Source organism: Ahaetulla prasina, chromosome 2, assembly GCF_028640845.1.
Source record: "Ahaetulla prasina isolate Xishuangbanna chromosome 2, ASM2864084v1, whole genome shotgun sequence".
In the NCBI taxonomy this organism is placed as follows: Eukaryota; Metazoa; Chordata; class Lepidosauria; order Squamata; family Colubridae; genus Ahaetulla; species Ahaetulla prasina.
Window position 1 is genome coordinate 222,144,671 of NC_080540.1, and position 22,373 is coordinate 222,167,043.

General features: G+C 37.1%; 1 protein-coding gene across 15 annotated transcripts in view; it reads left to right on the top strand.

The window, feature by feature from the left end:
- NFIB (nuclear factor I B) overlaps positions 1-22,373 on the top strand; it is a 269,310-nt gene that overhangs the window by 132,952 nt on the left and 113,985 nt on the right. The window contains exon 1 of one of the 15 annotated variants that reach the window (XM_058168190.1): positions 1,460-1,631. The exons of the other annotated variants lie outside the window; for them this stretch is intronic. The gene's annotated coding sequence lies outside the window, so the exon portion shown is untranslated. Of the gene's footprint in view, positions 1-1,459; positions 1,632-22,373 lie in introns of those variants that run through there. 15 annotated transcript variants of the gene reach the window in all.

Sequence of the window (22,373 nt, forward strand, 5' to 3'; positions counted from 1 at the left end):
TGAGGGAACAGGCGGAACTCATCTTGCTGGCTCCACACTGGCCTCGGCGCCCGTGGTTTGCGGACCTGGTGGCTCTCTCAGTGGCTCCCCCGTGGAAACTTCCTCAGACCAAGATCTCGCTCAGCCAAGGGCAGCTGACTCATCCGGACCCTCAGTGGTTCAAGCTGACCGCCTGGCGCTTGAGCGGAGTCTCCTGAGGAAGAGACATGTACCTGCCAACGTCGCCAACACCATCCAGGCGTCTCGTCGTAGTTCCACCATTCGCATCTACGGCTCGACGTGGCGCACCTTCTACACCTGGTGTTCAAGCAAGAACATAGACCCTACCAACGCTTCTACGATCACTATCCTGATCTTCCTTCAACACGGATTGGAACAAGGTCTGGCAGCGAACACGCTTCGACGACAGGTAGCTGCTCTCTCTTCTATTTTAACTTGCGGTGCTAAACGCTCCCTAGCCCACCGGCCCCTCATCCGTCAATTTCTGAGGGGAGCAACCAACCTTTGTCCTCCAGTAGTCCACAGGTACCCATCTTGGGACCTCACGAAGGTTCTAACATCCCTCACCAAGGGCCCCTTCGAACCTTTGAGGGAGTGTGGCCTGCAATATTTGACATATAAGGTGGCCTTTCTAGTAGCCATCACTTCAGCTCGCAGAATTTCTGAACTTGCTGCCCTTTCCACCAGGGCGGATCTCTGCGTGTTTCACTCAGATAGGGTGGTCCTCTGGCTAGATCCTACCTTACTGCCTAAAGTTAACTCACTGTTCCATAGATCACAAGAGCTCATTCTTCCCGACTTTTCTCCAGATCCGGTACACCGGCTGGAAAGGTCCTGGCATACCCTAGATGTCCGGAGAGCCCTCCGTATTTATATCAAGCGTACCGCCTCTCTCAGGAGGACGGAGGCTCTCTTTGTGTCCTTTCAAACAACCACCATCGACCTTAAGGTATCTTCCTCTACCATCGGTAGATGGCTTAAGGCATGCATTGCTAGAGCATATCAGATTCAGGGAATTCCTATTCCAAGTCGCATCACTGCGCATTCTACTAGAAGCGGCTACTTCAGCTGCGTGGGCCACTCAGGCTCCGTTAGAGGAAATCTGCAAAGCAGCCACATGGTCTTCTCCGAATCCATTCATACGCCATTACAAGATCGATTCCTATGCATCTGCTGATGCGGCGTCGCCGCAGGGTTCTCAAAGGGTCCTAGAAGGGGGTTCTAACCCGGACCGGGCGGATCCCTCCCGATAGGACTTGCTTTGGTATGTCCCATGCCTGGCTGCTGGTCCCGCCCTGCTGGAGAATGGACATTGGTCCTACCTGAATGTCCTTTCTCTGTTGGCGGGACCAGCAGCCAGCCCCTCCCTGAACGCCCGGTTCCTGTCTTCTATAGAGGTCATTCGGGCTCTCATGGTCATATGCCGGGGGGGGGGAGGGCATAATAGCATATTCTTGCAGTTCCTGTTTTACAGCTCAGTGCGTCGGTCTGCCGCATCATCCTCGTCCGAAAGCTGGAAGGCACCAGGAGGAGGAGGTGCTTTTCAACTAGCAGACTCGATCCCATTGGATACAGACCGAGTCACTCCCATGCCTGGCTGCTGGTCCCGCCAACAGAGAAAGGACATTCAGGTAGGACCAATGTCCAATTTAAACTGGATTTGTACAAATTTATTGGAATAGGGTAGATCAAGAAGTTATTGTTTCATTTATTTCAGGTAGTAATTGTTTAAATCTGATGCCCTTATGGAACATAAAACCTAAATAATTTAAAATAATGGTTGTACAGCTGCATTGAGATAAGTGATCTTGTGAGCCTAAGAGTTAGTAAGGATCTCTAGTCTAGCATTATGTTAAGATTTTAAAAGACATTTGCTAAACAGCCCAGATTTGAGCTATATTAAATTTATACTATGCTGTTCAAACTGCACTGTTTCGATCATTTTTGAAATATTTTGAACCGATTTAGCATTTCAAACTACTAGACCCCAAAGGAACATTTTGAACATGAAAGAATTGGAATTTGAAACATTTTATACATATACCACATTTAATTTTTGCCACTAATAAGCACCTATACTATTCTGTAGGGTTTCTTCTGTCACCTTTCATTCTTGTAAGAACTGAAATAAAAAGTGAATAAGGTAAGTACAATTACAAGTGTTCCTAAGTAACATCAAGTTTAATGGATGGAATAGGAATTCAATTGTGAGTTTTCTCTAATCAGATTCTTTATTCTATCTGAGACTTGAGTTATACTGGCTGGGGCTGGGCAATCTGAGAATGCAAGTCCAGCAGTTCTGGAGAACGTAAGTTTGAGGGAAGTTATGTTGTTTCAGGAACTGTCAGTAGGCTTGTATATTTATTAGCAGGAAAGACATAGTTTTTCTTAGTACACATACTGTGGTTATCAGAACTGTGCAAAGCTTCCAAGGTGTCCTTTACTTTGAAAATTCAAAGAATCCTTTCAAAACTGCTTTACAAAGCAAAATGAAAATACTGCATTTCTTTATTTCCTGTTGCTCTGAAGCCTTTTCTTGAATTTCTAGTAGCTGGAAGTGTAGTCTCAGAGCAACACACTGTCTTCAGGGAAAATTGCATTGCTTCTTGGTATAGTGCCTAGTGAAGTCCTGGACAGCCTCCACATGTGGTCCCATTATTTATTTATTCAGTTTTGCTCTTGCATTTTTCCTAACTCGAGAACTGTACTCAAGACAGCTGACAAAATTTAAAAATCAAAGCACAGAATGAAAAGCTTAACATAAATTAGAATGGTAAAATTAATGAACAATGTATAAAGGCAGAGAAAGTGGAGGCTAAATATGGTTCCTTCACAAGCATAATTTGGGAATGATGTAGAACAGTGTTTTTCAAACTTGGCAACTTTAAGACGTGTGCTACTCCCAGAATTCCTCAGTCAGCATGGCTGGCTGAGGAATTCTGGGACTTGCAGTTCACACATTTTAAGTCACCAAGTTTAAGAAACACTAATGAAGAAGAAGGCTATCTTTTGCATGTCAGTTAAAGGATCTCTAATAGCAAGTCCATCTTTGGACAGCCTCTCTGCACTTTAGGCTTCCAGAAAGTTTTGTAACAAGAAAGGTCTATCATGTAATTATGCTTTAAGCCATTTAGGGTATTCTTAACACTGATATTTGAATTGTCTCTGGTAAGCAGTGGCATTCAGTTCAGATATTTTGGTGCAACTTTGATACCACTAACTTGTATTAGTTATCAACGTACTGTAGTTGATATCTTTTTCAGTACTTGCAGGTTTAGGATAGTCACGACAAAACCTGTAATAGGGAAGAATGCATCCAACACATAAAGAACTTTTGCAATTCTGTCTGGCTCAAGAAACGTTACAGCTGACAAACAAACTGTAATCATGATGTAGTATGCTTGCTATACCTACTACCTGTAAATCCTATGATGGATAAGGATTAAGAAGCATTCCATACTGAATCTTAGTCCGAGTCCAGTTTTCTACTAGCTAATAGTTCCTCTGTCTTATTGGCTTTAAGTTCAACTGGGTTCTTCCAGTACAGCTTTTGCCAGTTGTTTCCTATGCACAAGTTGGTTTTGACTTTTAAGCTAATTATTGGAAGACCAGTTTATCTTAATATGAACTCACTTGCTTATTAAAGCTGAAAGGAGAAATCTACTTAAAGAGGTCCTCACATTCTGAGGTCTGATAGTTTGACGTACTGGAGAAGGTCTTGTCTTCTAAGTGATCAATTGTACATAGCCTGCACTATTTCTGTTTTATGAAAGGATGAAAGAACTTCATATTTTAGACAGGACCTTTACTACTTGAGTTTCTCAATTTTTAAAATATTTTAAATAAATTTTAAGTTTGTTTTATTTTTTATTTTTAGTTGCCTTGAGTACCATCTCAATAGTGATGATAGTGATGGTATATGCGATTTGTAATGATTGCTCCAGAATAGCCTTGATTCTTTGTTTACATTTTTAGCGTATGATTGCAGAATTAATATTCTGTGTTTGCTGTAAGCAAACAAACATTTACTTGGTGTAGGTGAAGGGAGACAGGTGAGAGCCTGAAACAATAGTTAATATCCCTTTACTGTATAGAAAACACACTCGTGCTTATAGAATAGAATAGAATAGAATTTTATTGGCCAAGTGTGATTGGACACACAAGGAATTTGTCTTGGTGCATATGCTCTCAGTGTACATAAAAGAAAAGATACGTTCATCAAGGTACAACATTTACAACACAATTGATGGTCAATATATCAATATAAATCATAAGGATTGCCAGCAACAAGTTATAGTCATACAGTCATAAGTGGAAAGAGATTGGTGATGGGAACTATGAAACGATTAATAGTAGTGCAGATTCAGTAAATAGTCTGACAGTGTTGAGGGAATTATTTGTTTAGCAGAGTGATGGCCTTCAGGAAAAAACTGTTCTTGTGTCTAGTTGTTCTGGTGTGCAGTGCTCTATAGCGTCGTTTTGAGGGTAGGAGTTGAAACAGTTTATGTCCAGGATGCGAGGGATCTGCAAATATTTTCACGGCCCTCTTCTTGATTCGTGCAGTATACAGGTCCTCAATGGAAGGCAGGTTGGTAGCAATTATTTTTCCGCAGTTCTAATTATCCTCTGAAGTCTGTGTTTTCTTGTTGGGTTGCAGAACCGAACCAGACAGTTATAGAGGTGCAAATGACAGACTCAATAATTCCTCTGTAGAACTGGATCAGCAGCTCCTTGGGCAGTTTGAGCTTACTGAGTTGGCGCAGAAAGAACATTCTTTGTTGTCCTTTTTTAATGATGTTCTTGATGTTAGCTGTCCATTTGAGATCTTGCGATATGATAGAACCCAGAAATTTGAAGGTTTCTACTGTTGATACTGTGTTGTCAAGTATTGTGAGAGGTGGAAGTATGGAAGGGTTTCTCCTAAAGTCTACCACCATTTCTACGGTTTTGAGTGTGTTCAGTTCCAGATTGTTTTGGTTGCACCACAAGGCTAGTCGTTCGACCTCTCGTCTATATGCGGATTCGTCATTGTCTCGAATGAGACCAATCACTGTTGTGTCATCTGCGAACTTCAGTAGCTTAACAAATGGATCATTGGAGATGCAGTCATTGGTATACAGAGAGAAGAGAAGTGGGGAGAGCACACAGCCTTGGGGGGGCCCTGTGCTAATTGTACAGGTATTTGATGTGATCTTGCTTAGCTTCACCTGCTGCTTCCTGTTTGTTAGGAAGCTTGTGATCCACTTACAAGTCTGTTCCGGTACCTGTAGCTGGTTTAGCTTAGTTAGAAGAATGTCTGGAATGATGGTATTGAATGCTGAACTAAAGTCTACAAAAAGGACCCTTGCATAGGTCTTTGGAGACTCAAGATGTTGTAGGATGTAGTGCAGAGCCATATTAACAGCATCATCTGTTGATCTATTTGCTCGGTATGCAAATTGCAAGGGGTCTAACAGCGGATCCGTGATGGTTTTCAGGTAGGAAAGCACTAGCCTTTCAAAGGTTTTCATGACTACAGATGTTAAAGCAACTGGTCTGTAGTCATTCAGTTCCTTGATGGTGGGCTTCTTCGGCACTGGGATGATGGTAGAGCGTTTGAAGCAAGAAGGAACATAACACATCTCTAGTGATTTATTGAAAATATGGGTGAAGATGGGGGCCAATTGGTCAGCACAGACTTTTAAGCAAGAAGGAGTTATCTTGTCTGGGCCTGGAGCTTTTCCTGGCTTTTGTCTGTGAAATAGGTCCTGCACTTCCTTTTCTGTGATCACTAGGGGTTATGTTTGTGTATCAACCTGAATGAAGTTTATGGGCCTCAAGACCTGATTGTGGGCTGAGCAGATCCAACATGATTTTATTTCAAAACGTGTTTTAGTGTTTAGTATATATTTTCCCTATTGTTTTTATTTATTTATTAGATTTGTGTGGCCCCCATCTTGTCTACATTTTAATTTAAAAAAGTAAATTTGCATCGAAGCAAAAATACAAAATAGTGTTCACTAGAATATATCAGATACTCTATATATACTGTTTAAGTAATGGTATTGCAACATGAAATTATGCAAATAACTGGAAACATTATGTAAAGAATATATTACAATTACAAATTAATTAATATTGATTTTAGTATTTCAAATATTTCATTTTTAATATTTTAATATTATTTTTAATATTTTAATAAAAAGTTAATATTTGAAATCATTTTATTTTAATATTGAGAACTATGATGTTAGGTTAGGTAATGACACTTCTTTAAGCAAACAATAAGCTCAAAGAGCGCAAGGATCCACAGTTAATCCTATATATATTCTCTACATATATTTTATTAATTTTAATAGTCTACTATTTTAAATATGTCTATTTTTGAAATCACCGTTGTATCAGTTATAATATATTTTGTTAGGTTCTCTTAAGTTCAGTTGATTAAATTGAATTAAAATTAAATTGATTAAAAGAGATTTGAACAGAAAATGAATGAACTAGCAAAATCAATAGAGAAAATAGATATATAAATAGAAAATAGGGGTGTTAAACTTGCGGCCCATGGGCTGGATGCGTCAAGTGCTGGCCCCACCCGGTTTAGCGAAGGGGAAAAAAGGTCCCGATATGTCACGTGACACTGCCGTGATGTCGTGAGTTTGACACCCTTGGTCTAGAATACTCTCATTGAAAACCAGAGATTTTGTGCAACCTAATCCTAAATCTGTCTATACTGCATGATAATAAACTACCTAATGTAAGAAGTGTACAAAGCAACAGACGTTTCATTAATGCCAAACTTCAATCTTTTATTATTTGGAAGTACTATTGAAAATTTAGGATTAAAGAAATATGCCTAAAATTTGGCTGTGATTTCCAAAGCTAATTAGGGGATAAGATGATCTTCTTAGAGCCAAGGAGGCGCAGTGGTTAAAGTGTAGTACTGCAGGGTACTTCAGCTGACTGTTAGCTGCAGTTTGGCAGTTCAAATCTCACCGGCTCAAGATTGACTCAGACTTCCATCCTTCTGAGGTGGGTAAAATGAGGACCCAGATTGTTGTGGGCAATATGCTGACTCTGTAAACTGCTTAGAGTGGGCTGTAAAAGCACTATGAAGCGGTATATAAGTCTAAATGTTACTGCTATTGCTATTGGTGATCCTGGTGAGAAATTCCCACAGTAGGCCTTGTAGTTTCCCATGTCTAGGCCATATTATATAAAGTACTCAATATATTATATTGTCTTAATAGTTATCCATGCTGATCTCAAAACAGATTTACCATAATTAAACAGGTTTGATAATTGGGGAGTCAGGTTTGGTCTGCTAATTTACAATCAGTATTTCGCTTAAACTATGAGAGATTCAAGAATTCCTTTAAATAAGTTGTGAACTTCAGCAAAACAGCATGTGTTTTCATTTTGAGTTTATTTATAAAATAAGTAAAATAATATCCCACAATTTCATTTTTTAACAACTTCAAAGCAGAATAATACTTGTGCAAACTTTGGTGATGCCACCTCTTTTCATCCATAAAGCTTCAGATAATCACTGTTACAAATATTATGCTGGATTCACTAGATTATACTTCTATTTTGGCAACACAGTCATTATTAACTTGGAAAAAAAATGGAGCCAAGTTTAAAAGCAGGAAATCCAGTTTTTCAGTAGAAAGTAAAACAGAAATAATGAAAAACTAATATCCCAACTGTTGGCAGCATCAAGTTGGCCTTGGCTGATCACAGAAGTTCTGATTCTTATTTGAATGGGGATCTCCTGGATGTTCCATAATTATTAAGTCAATTATTAAGTAATTATTACAATAGAAAGTTGGGGGGAAAAAATCCTGGAAAAGGGATTCTGCGATGTTACAAAGAAAAAGGTGGTTACACTGTCTTTACGTTTTCATATTTATTAACATTTGTAGAGGCCATGCAGTGATAAATCTTTTTCTTCTTACAGTATAATGCATGTCCAAAAGCTCTTAGAGGATTGGTTTATGCATGTGTTAATATATTGTATAATGCGTATAATACACTGAGTGGTTGGGATGCGCTTCTAAAAATGCCTAATCTATATAAGACAATTGAAAAAAAACTATGCATATTTTATATTGCCATCATTTTATTACATATTCAACGAACCATTTTTGAAAACATTTCAAGTTTCTTTATTACTTTGTTCTTGTTTTATTTGTGATATTCATGTCTGCAGACATTAATTCACTTTTAAAAGACCTCTGCGCAAATAATGTAATTTAGTTTGATGTAATTTTATTTCAAGGCAGTGATTTCAAATAATAAATCTGAAAGCAATGTGGATTGAATCTACCGGTATATACAAAGATGCATAACCAATATACTGAATATTTTTAAGAAATAAGTTAGATAATATTTAATTTAATCTATGTGAAAATTGCCCCCACAGGGTACATCTCTAATACCAGTAAAATTTTAAAGTCTTAAAATAATAATTATTCATAAAGGACTATTGTTTTATATTACATATGAAATTTAAAAATTATTAACAAAAATTACTATTGTCAATATGACAGTGGTGGGATTTTGCCAGTCCTACTTCCTCTACCCATGTGCTGGCACTTCACAGTGGTATTACAGGGCCAGAATTCTAACGTGTATGTGAAACACCAAGCAGAAGTTTTGATTTCAACCATGCCTGTTTGGAATGGATAAATAAGTCATTGTAAATAAGGCAAGCAAGCAAGCAAGCAAGCAAAGTGGACTGAGATGCTTTCTTTTGCTAATCTACCTTGGGTACCGCTATATGGGTGTTTCCAAGAATTTTTTTACAACTATACCTGTTGTCAGGTAACTGTCAGTGTTATATTAACAAAAAAAATAATAATAATGGATTCAATTATGAGCATTTGCTATACAGGTAGTTTCCGACCTACAATCATTTTTTTAGTGTGTTTTAAGTTATAATGGCATTAAAAAAACCCTTATGACTATTTATGATTGTTGTTGTATCTCCATGGTCACGTGATCAAAATTCGGACACTTGTATTGATGATGGTTGCAGTGCAGTGGTAAAATCTGAACCGGTTTACTACTGGTTCGCTGGCTGCGCATGCTTGCTGTGTATGCACATGTGCAGTGCGCACCACATGCCAAATGTGAGGCGCGCACAGAGTGCACGCCAAAAGGAGGCATGGGGTAAGTAGAACAGTGCAGGGGGAGATGATCAGCTGTGGCGCGCAAACTTTTTTTTCCCTTTTAAAAGCATTTTTTACAACCTATTCGCCCAAGTAGGTAAAAATGCTTTTAAAAGTAAACAAAGGCTCTGACAATCATGCAGCTCAGCTGTGATCGTCAGAGCCTTTTTTTTTCTTTTAAAAGCATATTTTAAAAGAAGTGGCAAGCGGGTGACTGGGCGATTGGGTGGGCATGGGCGGGGGGCCAGGGATTTTTGCTACCAGTTCTCGGAACCATCCGCCACCATCACTACTGGATCGGCTGGACCAGGAGCATTTCACCCCTGTTGCAGTGCCCTGGAGTTATGTGATCATGTTTTGCAACCTTCTGACAAACAAAGTCAATGGGGATGTCAAATTAATTTAGCAACTGTGTAACTAATTTAACTGCAGTGATTGACTTAACAACTGTGGCAAGAAAGTTGGTAAAATGGGGCAAAACTCACTTAACAACTGTCTTGCTTAGCAACAGAAATTTTGGACTCAATTGTGATCGTAAGTCAAGGACTGCTTGTATTATTGTGCATAACATTTTAAATGTGAATATATTTATATTATTGGCTCTTTGCTTTTTAATATTTTAAACTATATTTAGAGTACATGCTTTATGTGATGCTATCTGCCTCTATATTTAGGATAACATTCCTGTTAAAAAGCACTAGGCAGATGCAGGCCAGATGTTCTTCACACTCCATGCTTATATTCTGTTATTCAGGATTGTATTCCTCTGTTTTAAAGAAATAAATAGTTCTAGAATTAGTACACAAGGCATACAATTTAGATAGGAGAGGTAGGTAATCTCTTGACTTTGATTCAGCTTTTATTCTCAAGAATATTAAACATTGAACAGACGAATGGTAAATTACAAACAGAGTTGATAATTTAGGCATATCTACATACCATCATGCTATTCTCCTTTAGGTTAAGCAAGTTTTGCAGAATGAATCTTTGCTGGTTTCATTTCATTTCCATTGCATTAAATTTATTTTACATTTTCTTCTGACATATGTAATATGTAATAAAGTGCAAGGTTTTTATGCACAGCCATTGTGATTGATTTCAACAAACCTTCATTCCAAGTAATAGACAAAATGCTACATAGCACCTTTATAGTAGAATTTGTATGTCTTAAAGTTTCTCCAATCATTTTTCCAGGTTTAGTAAACGTTCTGATAGTTCTTAGAACTTTATTTAGCTGAGAAGAAAACATTTCTAATTAACTTAAGCTGGATTTGAAGACCTTGCTCTAACTGATCAAAGCTAATTGATAGCTTTTTTTTGTTGGGCCTGGGTTGTTTGAAAGATCAATGTTCTTATACTAAATGAAATCGAAAGTTTTTAATTCCCCCCCCCGCAAACAATTGTTCTGTTAGCAAGATAAGACTAGTACTGCCACTCCCCATTTTCCTAAAAGCTTCTTATTCCATAAGCCTAAATATTTATACATTCAACCTATTTGATACTTCTTCCATATTTTCTTGGCATCATCAGAAAAGTCTTAGAAAGCAAAGGTACAGTAACAAAAACAAATTCAAAAAATATATATTTCTCAATTGCTAGATTCTAATCTTCAAATATTTGCATAGAAAATATTTAAGATGATGACTGAATGTTGCAATTTTGTACACATGCTCTCAAGTTGAAACTACAGTATAGCTTTTTGCTGTCTTAAATTGAGCTGTAAATATGCAACATTAATTTGTACAGAAAGTAAGACATTAAATCTGTAAACAATTTCAGAACCAAGTCTGAAAGAATACTTTAAGGTAGATTTAGGTTTGGAAGTGTATGTATTATTTAACAAAGTATATGATTATTTAACAAAGGAGTACCTAATACCACTAGGATAGGAATATTGATATTTTACAAAATGGCACTGCTATAGACCTGAATCAAGCTATACCATAATAAAAATGTTTTGTGTATGACAGAAGTTGTTACATAAAAATCAACCCTATAAGTGAGGAAAAATTGTCAAGTACACCTGCTTTGTTATTGTTGAAATGATTAACCTGTGGCCTATAGTTAGAGGTGCTGTTTACCTTATATAATGATTGACATGAGAGCAGCATTCTATCAACACACTCTTCTCTCAAAAAATGGAAGGCAAAATAATTGGCTTTTATCCAAGAAAAGAAGCACCAAGCGTCCCAGATAGTAACTTACTAAAAATCATAGTTTTAAACATACATTCTTTTGTTACCAATATGTAAAATAGGGAACTGTCTATTCTTGGATAGGAGAGACTGCTAGAAGGCTTAGGATAGAATGTGCATTGTTGACAGTCCCTAACTATTTTTCCAAATCTTTGTCCACCATTTCATGGCATAGAACTTTATAATTCAGATGTTTGTTGAGCTTTTTTCCTTTCCTACCATTAAACAAATGCTTTTTTTAAAAAAATAACTTTGTTCCTGGAATAAAGAAAGGGAGTGTTGCATTATAGTTGATAGAAGCAAGATAAGAATTAAGTTTCTTTTTCTTCCTCAAGGGTTCTTAAGTCTTGTGTTTTTGTTTCTTCCACCTGTGGGGTGTGTCTGTAAGGAACTCTATTGTGTGTCACACCCAGTGGATTGAGAAACATTGCCTCTAGCTAGGTAGCTGTCATACAGTTTACTCTCATCTGCCTTTTTGCACTTAATTTTCAAATTATTTCCTTAGTTCATTTTCCCTTGAAGCAAAATCAGGATGCTTTTTCCTTTCCCCACCTGCAAGATATGTTTATATTTTATTTTCAAAAATTATAGTCGGTATGGCTATTGTTTACATAAATAAGCTGTTGGATCACACCTTGTTCATGTTTTGTGCTTTTCTCCATAGGAACAGCTGAAAAGTTTAGAATGCAATTTAGATTTTCCAGAAGTTTTATAATTGAGTATTTTAGAAATTAGGTCCCAGGCAAATATAAAGCAAATATAAAAATTCCATACTAGCAAGCACATCATTGTTATTGTCTAATGTGGGAAAGCCAATAGGCATGAAGACTTTACATCTCCAGACATATGGAGTTTATAGGAGATGGCAGAATCTGAGAAAAATCTATGCAAAATTTTTGAAGTGCAACTATCCTTTTCCAAGAAATTTTTCATTGGATTACTTTGGTTGTATGACTTAAAAATCTTGTTTATAGATTTCTGTTTTAATACAGTAACCAGTGACTAACTGCAGACTGCTATAATTAGAAATAAGGCTGAAAGGAAAACATCTTTTCATATTTCAGGTGTCTTGTCCTTTTTAATAATAATTTCTATTGAAGTTTAAAAATTCAAAAATTAAAAATTAATACAAACTAAGAAAAATATGAAAAAGAAAAAAGGGCACAGCAAAAAAGGAAAAGAGTGTACATATATGAAGATATATTTTAGTCTTAAATAAGTAAAGCAATTTTATATTCTGTTCCTTTACACAGCAACTTACCATTTTCCATAAAATACAACAAAAATTATCTTCTCATTCCTTATCTCATTTTTATAAACAAATCTCCAAAGTCTCTTCATTCAGGTTGAAGAAAAAATTCATTAAGAAAACAACAGCATATTGATATTGAATCCCTTCAAATAATGTCCCACAAATTAATTTCACTTAATCTCAAAACTTGCTTCACAAGTTTACTATTTTCCTTTAATTTAATGCCATAGCTAACTTTCTCTAAAAAATATAGCAAAATATATGAGCCGTGGTGGTACAGTGGTTAGAGTGCAGTACTGCAGATGACTACTGCTGGTCACCAGCTGCCAGCAATTTGGCAGATCAAATCTCACCAGTCTCAAGGTTGACTCGGCTTTCCATCCTTCCAAGGTGGGTGAAATGAGGACCCAGATTGTTGGGGGCAATATGCTGACTCTGTAAACTGCTTAGAGAAGCTGAAAGCACTATGAAGCAGTATATAAGTCTAAGTGCTATTGCTATTCTTTCCATATTTTGTCTATAACACATATTTAATAACTCATCATTAGATGAGACAAGGATGGACAAGAAAAATTAATTAAAAGCTGCTAGAGAAAAAAAACCCACTCATATATAACCTTGTCTAATAAGCCAACTTCAATTTTTTGTTTTTGCTGTTAAAGGTCTTAAGTTTATTTCTTTGAAGTGATGTTCCAAAAACTTTATTCTTTATTTTTTCTCGGGACCTCCTTTATAAGCATAGCACATCTCTTTTATAAATTCAAAGTAAGAAAGTAGTACAAGTCACTCTTCTGAGTTGAAATCCACACACAAATGGATCCATGAAGTATTTCATCTGATTTATTATTTATGTGTCTCTTTTAGCTATGAAAATATCAGGTGATTCTATTTGTAAGTCCTATGTAATACCTTTGTCAATATCATTCTTGTAGCTTGCCAATTTTAAATCCATACACAAAATAGTCTGATTCTCATTTGTATCTCCACAGAAAATATTCCTACAATTATTTCAAAATCTTACTTCCAATGAATCTGGTACTTGGTCTATTTATAACTTTCCAAAGTCACTCTTCTTACCTAGATTTTGCTGCTTATTAAAAAAAAGGTTTTCTTTAATTTCTTAAATTTACATGAAATTGTTGAGGATTGAAGGAAAATTACCCAGGGATTTGTCCTTCTAAAGGTTCTTAATATCCAAAAATAAATTTACAAGCCATTTCCAGTGTAAGTAATTAAGAGAGGAAATGGAGGAATTTAGTGTCGTTTTGAAGGCTCTGAATCGCGACTCTTCCATTGCTATGAAACTTGCTGGGGACCACTATTTTATGGTCTTGTTATGGGGAGCATTGTGAGGAGCACTGTCAATCCCAGGTCCTCTTCTTAATCTGAAATGGAATTTTGGGAGCCAGTTCATCCACAAGTCTTCTTCTACCGCAGTCATCTGCTCAGCTGTTTTCAGTTCTCCATTGCTTTTCTTCCATCTCAATCAAGAGCCATGTATTGGTGAAATGTCGTATGGAAACAGTTTGCACTTTTGTCTTAGTACATCATATATGGTGTAAGAAAAGCAGTGACAAATTGGAAAAAAATCTTAAGTCTATAGAATAAATTAATTGCTAATAGTAAGAGATGAAATAATTTCAATAGAACTTGTATCATCAGTTAAGAATTTGATTACTGAAAGGGAGTTGCCTTTAAAATACACTCCTCTTTTATTTGGCATTATATTTTAATGCCTTGTAGAGTAACCTAAAGTTGCAGATAACATTGCTATATGAAATAGCACAGTTAGAATGTATACATATGTTGTTAATACATCAATAAGTAATTCTAGTTACTATCCTATTTGGCAGATTAAAACATTGCTTTGTAGTAGGAAAAGTTGATACATTCTAAAAATAAGAGAATGCAATTTTAGGTTATGTGTGAAGAATTCTTATTGCTTAATGTTAGTCTTGTAATAAATACATAGCTGTTACTGGACTGCAATTAAATCTTAACAAATTAATTATATTATTTGTGTTACAACCTGGAAAAGTAATACGGTAATTTAATTCCAGCTATTAGCCCACTGCTAACTTTGGAACATTTTTAAAATTAAGACTCTTTTTCAGCTTACTGCTGGTAATGTTTATCTTACCTCAGTTACATAATTTGCAATGCTTTGAAATAATACTTGAAACACACAATTGTGCTAGTGTTCTACTACTGTCTGTAACTTACTTTGGAGAACTTTCTGCTAAACAGTTTGCTGATTGACATGCTCTCTTTACTTTAGTTGCTTACTACATAAGAAGGGTTAATTTCTCCAGTAAAGGTGGGACCAACAGCCAGGAATGGTTAACTCTGTCTGTTATCCGATAGGACTGAGTCTGCAAACTGTTAAGCTCCACCACTTCCTCTTCCTCTGGCTGCTGGTCCCACTGTCCCAAGAAAAGGGGTTCATATAAGACCAAGAGCCCTTTACATTATGGTTTGAAAAGGACAAATAAGCAGTAATAATTTCACCTGACTTGTTTTAGTATTCCAGTTAAGGTATTAAAGATATTGAAAAGATATCCAGTTAACATATTAAATATATGAACAAACATATTCTTATAAATGTGTAATATATCCAAATTCAAATCTTTATAGTTAGTGCATAACATATATGCAATGAGATTGTTGAGCTTCCTCAATGCACCCCGCAACACAATACAACTCACAGTGAAGACAGAAAATCCGTAATCCAATAAATCATATTAACAGAACACCGCGTCCTATTTCACCAGTGTGAATGTTACACATTGCGCCGGCCTTGCAGTCCATCATACCACATAGTTATTTCTCATTCAGGAGTCTGAAAGCCCAGAGATAAAAACTCTTCTTCAGCCTGTTTGTACGGCTGGCTATACTTTTATATCTCCTACCCGATAATGGTAGGAGGGAAAGAAATGATGACCAGGGTGAGAGTCATCCCTGAGAATTTTCCTCACTCTTCTAAGGCAGCGAGCCTAGCGATCTCATCTAGTGGTATCAGGGGAGAGCCCACAATGTTTTGTGCTGTGCTCACCACCCTCTGTAATGTTTTCCTATCCGTGTCTGTCAGACTGGTATGCCATACTATGATGCAATAAGTGAGGATGCTTTCTGTTGTGGACCGGTAAAAGGAGGTAATCAATTGTTGTTCTACCCTGTTTTTACGCAAGAACCTAAGGAATTGGAGTCTCTGTTGGGCCTTCCTGACCACATGGATCATGTTGTTTTTCCAGGTGAGATTTTCACTGAGATGGACTCCCAGGAATTTAAAGGAGGAAACTCTCTCTACACAGCCTCCCTAAATGTAAAGTGGGGCAGGTTCCTCTCTCTCCAGTTAAGATACTGGACTTCAATTCTCAAAATTCCTCAGCCCCCATTCTAGCTCAGGAATTCTGGGAAGTGAACTACAGGTCTTATTGTGGCCAAGGTTGAGAAAGATCACTGTGTAAAGTAAATGAATCAAGTGGAGAAAAGCAATAAAGAATGTTCCATTTTTACCCTTTCTTGTGTTCCTTAGTGCGATGCTGCAATTTAATTCCTTTAGGATCATTAGAAATTACGTAATGGTATAGCTATATGAATATACTTTGAACTCTATCTAGTTTCCCCAGCTGCAGAAGTCACAAAATGAGTTTGGAAGGTTTAGCTTTACACTTTTTCATGTTGTCTAAGTCTGATATTCACAATTAGAAGTTGTCTTGCTTGGAAGTAATCACAGGTAAGATTAATTATAGGTTGCCATGTTTGGAGGAAATAGCAAGGATTCTTTTTTTTTTAAAGTACCATTTTCTTTTCACCAAAAAAAGAAAGAAAGAAATACATTAAGTACATTAGATTAATGCATACTTCACTGTATTTGTTCTACCGCATTCCTAAATTGTGGGTGTGCAGAAAAGAATAAAAGAAGGAACTAAAATCTCCAGATTTGCAGTGCAATGGTGGGGAGATTATAAAAAAAATAATTGAACTAGCATAGCCCACTGTAGCACATAAGGAAATGACACACCAGTGGAACATTGTAATACAGCCTATTTGCTAGGTCAAGACTACCCAAGGTAGTGGCCATTTACAATTTGGAGGGAAGTAGAAGAAGACTGAGCTAAATGGGAAAAAAAATTATTTCACATCTTGAAAGACTTACAACTTATTTTACAGATCCAAACTATTCTTAGCAGAAACGCATCCCATTAAAACAGCTGAGAAAATACCCAACAAAACTGAAAAGTTTGTTTTGTTGGGGTATCTATTATAATGAACTTTTAATGTATGAAAACGGAATCAAATCCTACTGCATTTCTGATTTAACAGGGCAGTTAAAAGGTTAAGCAAAGGCAGACTCATAATGTGAACAAGATTAGAAATGAATTGATTATGTAATGTTTTAATTGCCACTATTGTTTATTTAATTAAAATTAAAGTTAATTTATTGATTTAATGTATTTAGTGTACAGTATCTACAGAGGTCAGCAATCATTGATATACAAATTTAGTTTAAATGAAACATCAGAATATTTGTGTGTGTATGTAAAATATGTAGACAATACAATATAGGAGATAATATATTAAATTAAGAGAAAACCATAATAAAATTACCAAAATATGGAGCCCTAGAATTTCAATGGGACAAATGCTATATTATAATTCAGTATCTAAGAAAGCTAACCATCTAACTGCTTCTGGTGTGGCTGAGATGAGATCAACCCAGGTGTCTTGAAATTTTCTGAGGGGACATTCTTGAACTATATGTTTTATAGTTTGTTCTGGTGCACCACATTCGCATTATGGGTTGTCAGCCATTGTCGACTTAAAGAGCTTTGCCTTAGTTCTGGCACGGCCTGTCCTAATTCTATTCAGGTGGTTCCATATTTTTTGAGGCAGCTGCATTCCTTGGAGGGGTTTTGTTGGATTTGCGTGATTTGTTTGGTTATGGTTATTAAAAGTCGCCCATCTTAATCACCATTCTTCATCTAGATTGTAAGACTGTGGTATGTTATTCCAAATTGGTTTCTTAGACTGAAGCCTGGTGAGAGATAGAGAGTCTAATATTTTATATATTGGAAGATCTCTAGGAGTCTAAGGCATGTTTATTATATTCCACTCTCGGACTGTCTGTTGTAGTCACCTGAAATCAGGAGGGGCAATGTTAGAAAGAACATGGAGCCATGAGATAAGTGTGAATTTAAGGGTTCCAGATATTATTCTCATTATGTAATTAAGGTAAACATCAGTCTCTTTGATATGTCAACTTCTTCCCCATACAGATGTGCAGTATTTGGCAACAGATTGTACTAAAGATTGTGCCACTATAAGCAATGTTTTGGCTTGTGTTTCCAAGTCTGTTCCTGCAATTTTCCTAATCAAGTTGTTCCTGGTTTTCATTTTTTGTCCAATTACTTCAAGGTATTTTCCAAATGTAAGAGTTATTCCAAGATATTTTGGATGGTAGTTGTGTTTTATCCTACTTTTAACCTCCCCCCCCCCTGTATGATTGCTTAGATGGAAGGTGCATACTTTGGTTTTATTTCGGTTAAGGCATAGCTTCTTCTTCTCATAATATTGGCGTAGTTAACAATTTAAATCTTGGTAACTGCATAAAAAAGACAAACTGCAAAATCTATTTTGTTAAAACTGGAGATTTTTTGAGCATCAGTAAAGCAAACAAGATAGACAAGAGATTATAATATTTATTGTGTTGGTAGAAAAGGAATATAAATAGCTAGTTTAGAAAAAGATAAAAATACTATTTCTCAATTCTGTACCAGAGAAATTTCACACAGTTTTCCAGTAGTATAGACTTGTGTGTGAATTTAATGGCATTAAAAACAGGAAGATTAACATAAAGTGGTATGTTAAAAATACAGCAAATTTTAGTAGAAGTAGAGATGAAGAATATGGTTCTAAATAGTGTCTGTGAGGTTCACAGAGGCATAGTCTCAACTCACCTTTTTTTGTGTTGGCCCTTCAAAACCTCTGTGGAAAGAACATTGAAGTGTGGTAAAAGTAGTGCTCTTCAGAATTTGGAAACAGTTATCAGGTGTAAATATCTCACTGGTTTATAAAAGGGATTTCACTGCACAGAAAACTATTCTTATGTGGACAAATTGGTCCTGTTCTCAGGTCTTTGATTGTTGTTGTTGTTAGTTTACTTTATGATCGCCATAGCAAACATATCTACATAAATACATTAAATAACAGCAATGCTGCATCAGCAAACCCAGCCAGTAAAAAACAGCAAGAGAAAACTGGATTATCAAAATTCCCAAATTTAAAAAACAACAACAGTAAAACATGTTGTTTGTTGCAAAGTCGTGTCCGACCCATTGCGACCCCATGGACAACGTTCCTCCAGGCTTTCCTGTCCTCTACCATCTCTGGAGTCCATTTAAGCTCATGCCTACTGCTTCAGTGACTCCATCCAGCCACCTCATTCTCTGTCATCCCGTTCTTTTTTTGCCCTAAATCTTTCCCAGCATTAGGCACTTCTGCAGTGAATCCTTCCTTCTCATTAGGTGGCCAAAGTATTTGAGTATTGGTACTGTCCATGGGATTTTCATGGCAAAGATACTGGAGAAGGTTGCTGTTTCTTTCTCCAGTGGATCACATTTTGTCAGAGCTCTCTGCTATGACCTGTCTGTCTTGGGTGGCCCTGCACAGCATTGTTGTGGTGTGCCAGCAGCCTGTGGAGCTGGCAGCAGTCTGACAGTGGGTAGGCTGGGGAGGAACATGGGCCAGTCCTGGAGTCTGGAGAAGGCTCGGACGAGGGCTCTGCATTGGAGGCAGAGATGGGGCCAAAGCCATCTGGGAGTTATGTGCTGACTCCGGAGCCTCCAGAGTCTGACGTCAGCAAGGCTGAGGAACAGGGGGAGTCTGTTTCCAGTGAGCGCATGCACAGAGCTGCCAGAAGGCAAGAACAGTTAAGACAAAAGGGGCGAATTGGGAGTAAGATTTGGAGCAGAAGAGATAAAGAGATACATAAGAGATAAAGATGGAGCAAAGAGACATGCGCCTTTGCAGGACGCAACTTTGTTCATTCTGGTCGGTTTAAATTCTGAAGCTCCATTTTGACTCTGTGCTCCATGTGGCCTTGCAAAGCTAATTGCCAATTAGGTCTTTGGCAGTGTGTCAAGGGAGATAAAGGTGGTTGCTTATCAGCTTCAGTCCGAAGGACTGTGGCAGACTTCTGTCAGACTCTTTACAAACTATTTGTGACTCATAATGGGCTGTGAATAAACAGAATTCACAGCCGTTGAAATAAAACGAGGGTTTTTGGGACTAGGTGGCCGAAGTATTTGAGTTTTCAAATCGTATGCTTTTTACTGTCTCAGGAAGCCTAGGTCAGAACAGGCATAGCTCATAGCTTAATTGAGCTATGCAAGTCCCTTTGCCACGACAAGGCAGTAATCCATGAAGGAGATGTCTTTGATAAGTTGTTTAAATGTGCTGAGTGTACACTCATAATCTATGATTAGGAACACCATCTGGAAAAGCTGAGATGTTGAGTTTTTGTAAGATTGTTCTGAACCATATTGTCCTGAACCATATTGATAATAAAGGGCAACTGTGACAAATAACAATAACTTCATCCACTATGCTGTGACACAAGTCCATGTACCAATTTTGACTTTAGGTAGTCCTTAATACTACATTTGGAACACAAAAGGCTATCTGGAATGTCCCTTGGGAATTTAAATTGGATCCTTTAAGAGAAGGAAAGGACGTGTAAGGTTCTATCTTTCCAACTACATTGAAAAGTAGTTATGAATAAGCCTTAGCTGAATATAGCTTCAGTCCTGCTAGGATATGCTGTGGTCCTCTGAAAAATGAAATATGGTCACTGTTTTTTGAGCATTTTTTATGGCACCATTTTGGTATGTGCTGCATTTGGAGAAGCTATGGAAAACCATGCCCAAATAGTTAAAAAATGTAACTTGTTCGTACTCTGGCCATATTTCCTCCAGGCATGTCATTTAGGTGTCTTTGCAAAGATCAGATTCTCAGTTTTATTAGTTGCTTTCAGTAATTCCTCAGAGCAATAATTGGCAAGAGCATTAAGAGCTCATTTAAGTGCAAAAAACATTTGTGACAGGACTTCTGTGTCATTTGCATGCAACAGAGTTGCAATATGTGTGTTTGCTAGTTTTGGGAGATAAGGAGGTTCTAATTGATTATTCTAGTCATGGGTGAATTTTTGTACAGTTTAAACAGCAGGGAAGATAAAATATACCCCTCCCTCATGAAAGTTGGAATATCATTCGTGTGGTGGCCTTACATATCGCATCGAAACTTGATTCTAGAATTCTTGATAAAGATTATGCATACACAACAGTAATCTTGCGGTGTTCATACGCTTAGTACTCTATAACTAGGCTTGGAACTAGACTGGATATGGACCTAAAATCAATAAATGCAGTATAATATTGAGCTTATTAAAATGGGCCAGGTATTGAAGTATAAAGACCTGTCCACCCTAGAATGTCCAGTCCTGAAACCTGCTAGCTCATTTAGAGTATGGGTATCCAAACCTTTGGCTTGCCTGTGTTGTATTGAGTGAAGAGGAATGTTCTTGGGCTGCATATAAAGTATATAATACAGTTAATGTATAAACATAACAAATTTCCTTTCTGATTTCTTTTTTTTTTTTTTACAGTCTTATGGGGCTGCAGTATGAGCTTTTTCAGGGCTGCATGTGACCCAAGACCATGGGTTAGACATGCCTGTTTTAGATCAATCCAGTCAGCTAATATTTTGTATAAGTGTCTAACATAGAGCTTACTTTTTACACAAAAGGCATATAATTAGCAAGCAGAGCTTGGGGCTGTTTTATAAATGTATAATATGAAAGCTAGCCCAGTCTTCTGGGGTTTGTGCAATTTGTTCGATATAAGTAAACAGGGAAGTAAGAAATGGGGTCCATGGTTCTAAATTATGCGTGATATTTCAGGGTAATAAAAGCCACCACAAATCTACCTCGTCCTGCTCCAAGAGCTGCTGTGAGAAAGACTTATACCCACTTACCAACAAGCTTTTAGCTTGCAATGTTTCTTGAAGTCAGAATATATCAAATTCAGCAACATATAATTCATGAAAATGATGTCTTTGGATTTAACATTCTGCAATATCCTATAGAAGAATTATTAAGATATAGACGTATATATCTATCGATATGAGCACTCATTAGTGGCCATGTAAGAAGTAGATCCTCAGGAATGTGAGAACATAAATTTGGTACATACTATTTGGTATTTATATCAACTGTTGGAGAAATGGATATATTTTGGATATGAGAAAACATAAGTTAATAACAGAAGAGGCAATTCCAGGAAGAGCTTGAGTCCAAAAGCCAGTTTTCTGTCTCTTGAATGGTTGCTAATTCTTCTAATTTGGTAGCCTCATCTCAATGTAGCCCCCACAGGAGGGATGCAATTGGAGAATTCCACTATGGTATGGCATTGGTGTTAAAAGCATGCCTGGATCCGATGAAGGCCAGAAATGAGTTTTTTCCCCTTCAAAGTCTGTGTACATTTAGATATAGCATTTGATCAAGCTGCAGAGTATTGGGGACTGGATTAGATATTAAAGGTTCTCCATTGGTGGTCTGTGGCTGTAGCAGCATTAAAAATGTGTTGATTGAGTTACTGACCGAGTCCTGACCGAATGCATGGTTGGACTTAATGATTTCACTGTAGAGTGTATTGCCCCCAATGTTTCTCTTAATTCATCCAATCTCTGTATGGGATCTGTTTACCCTGAATCTGG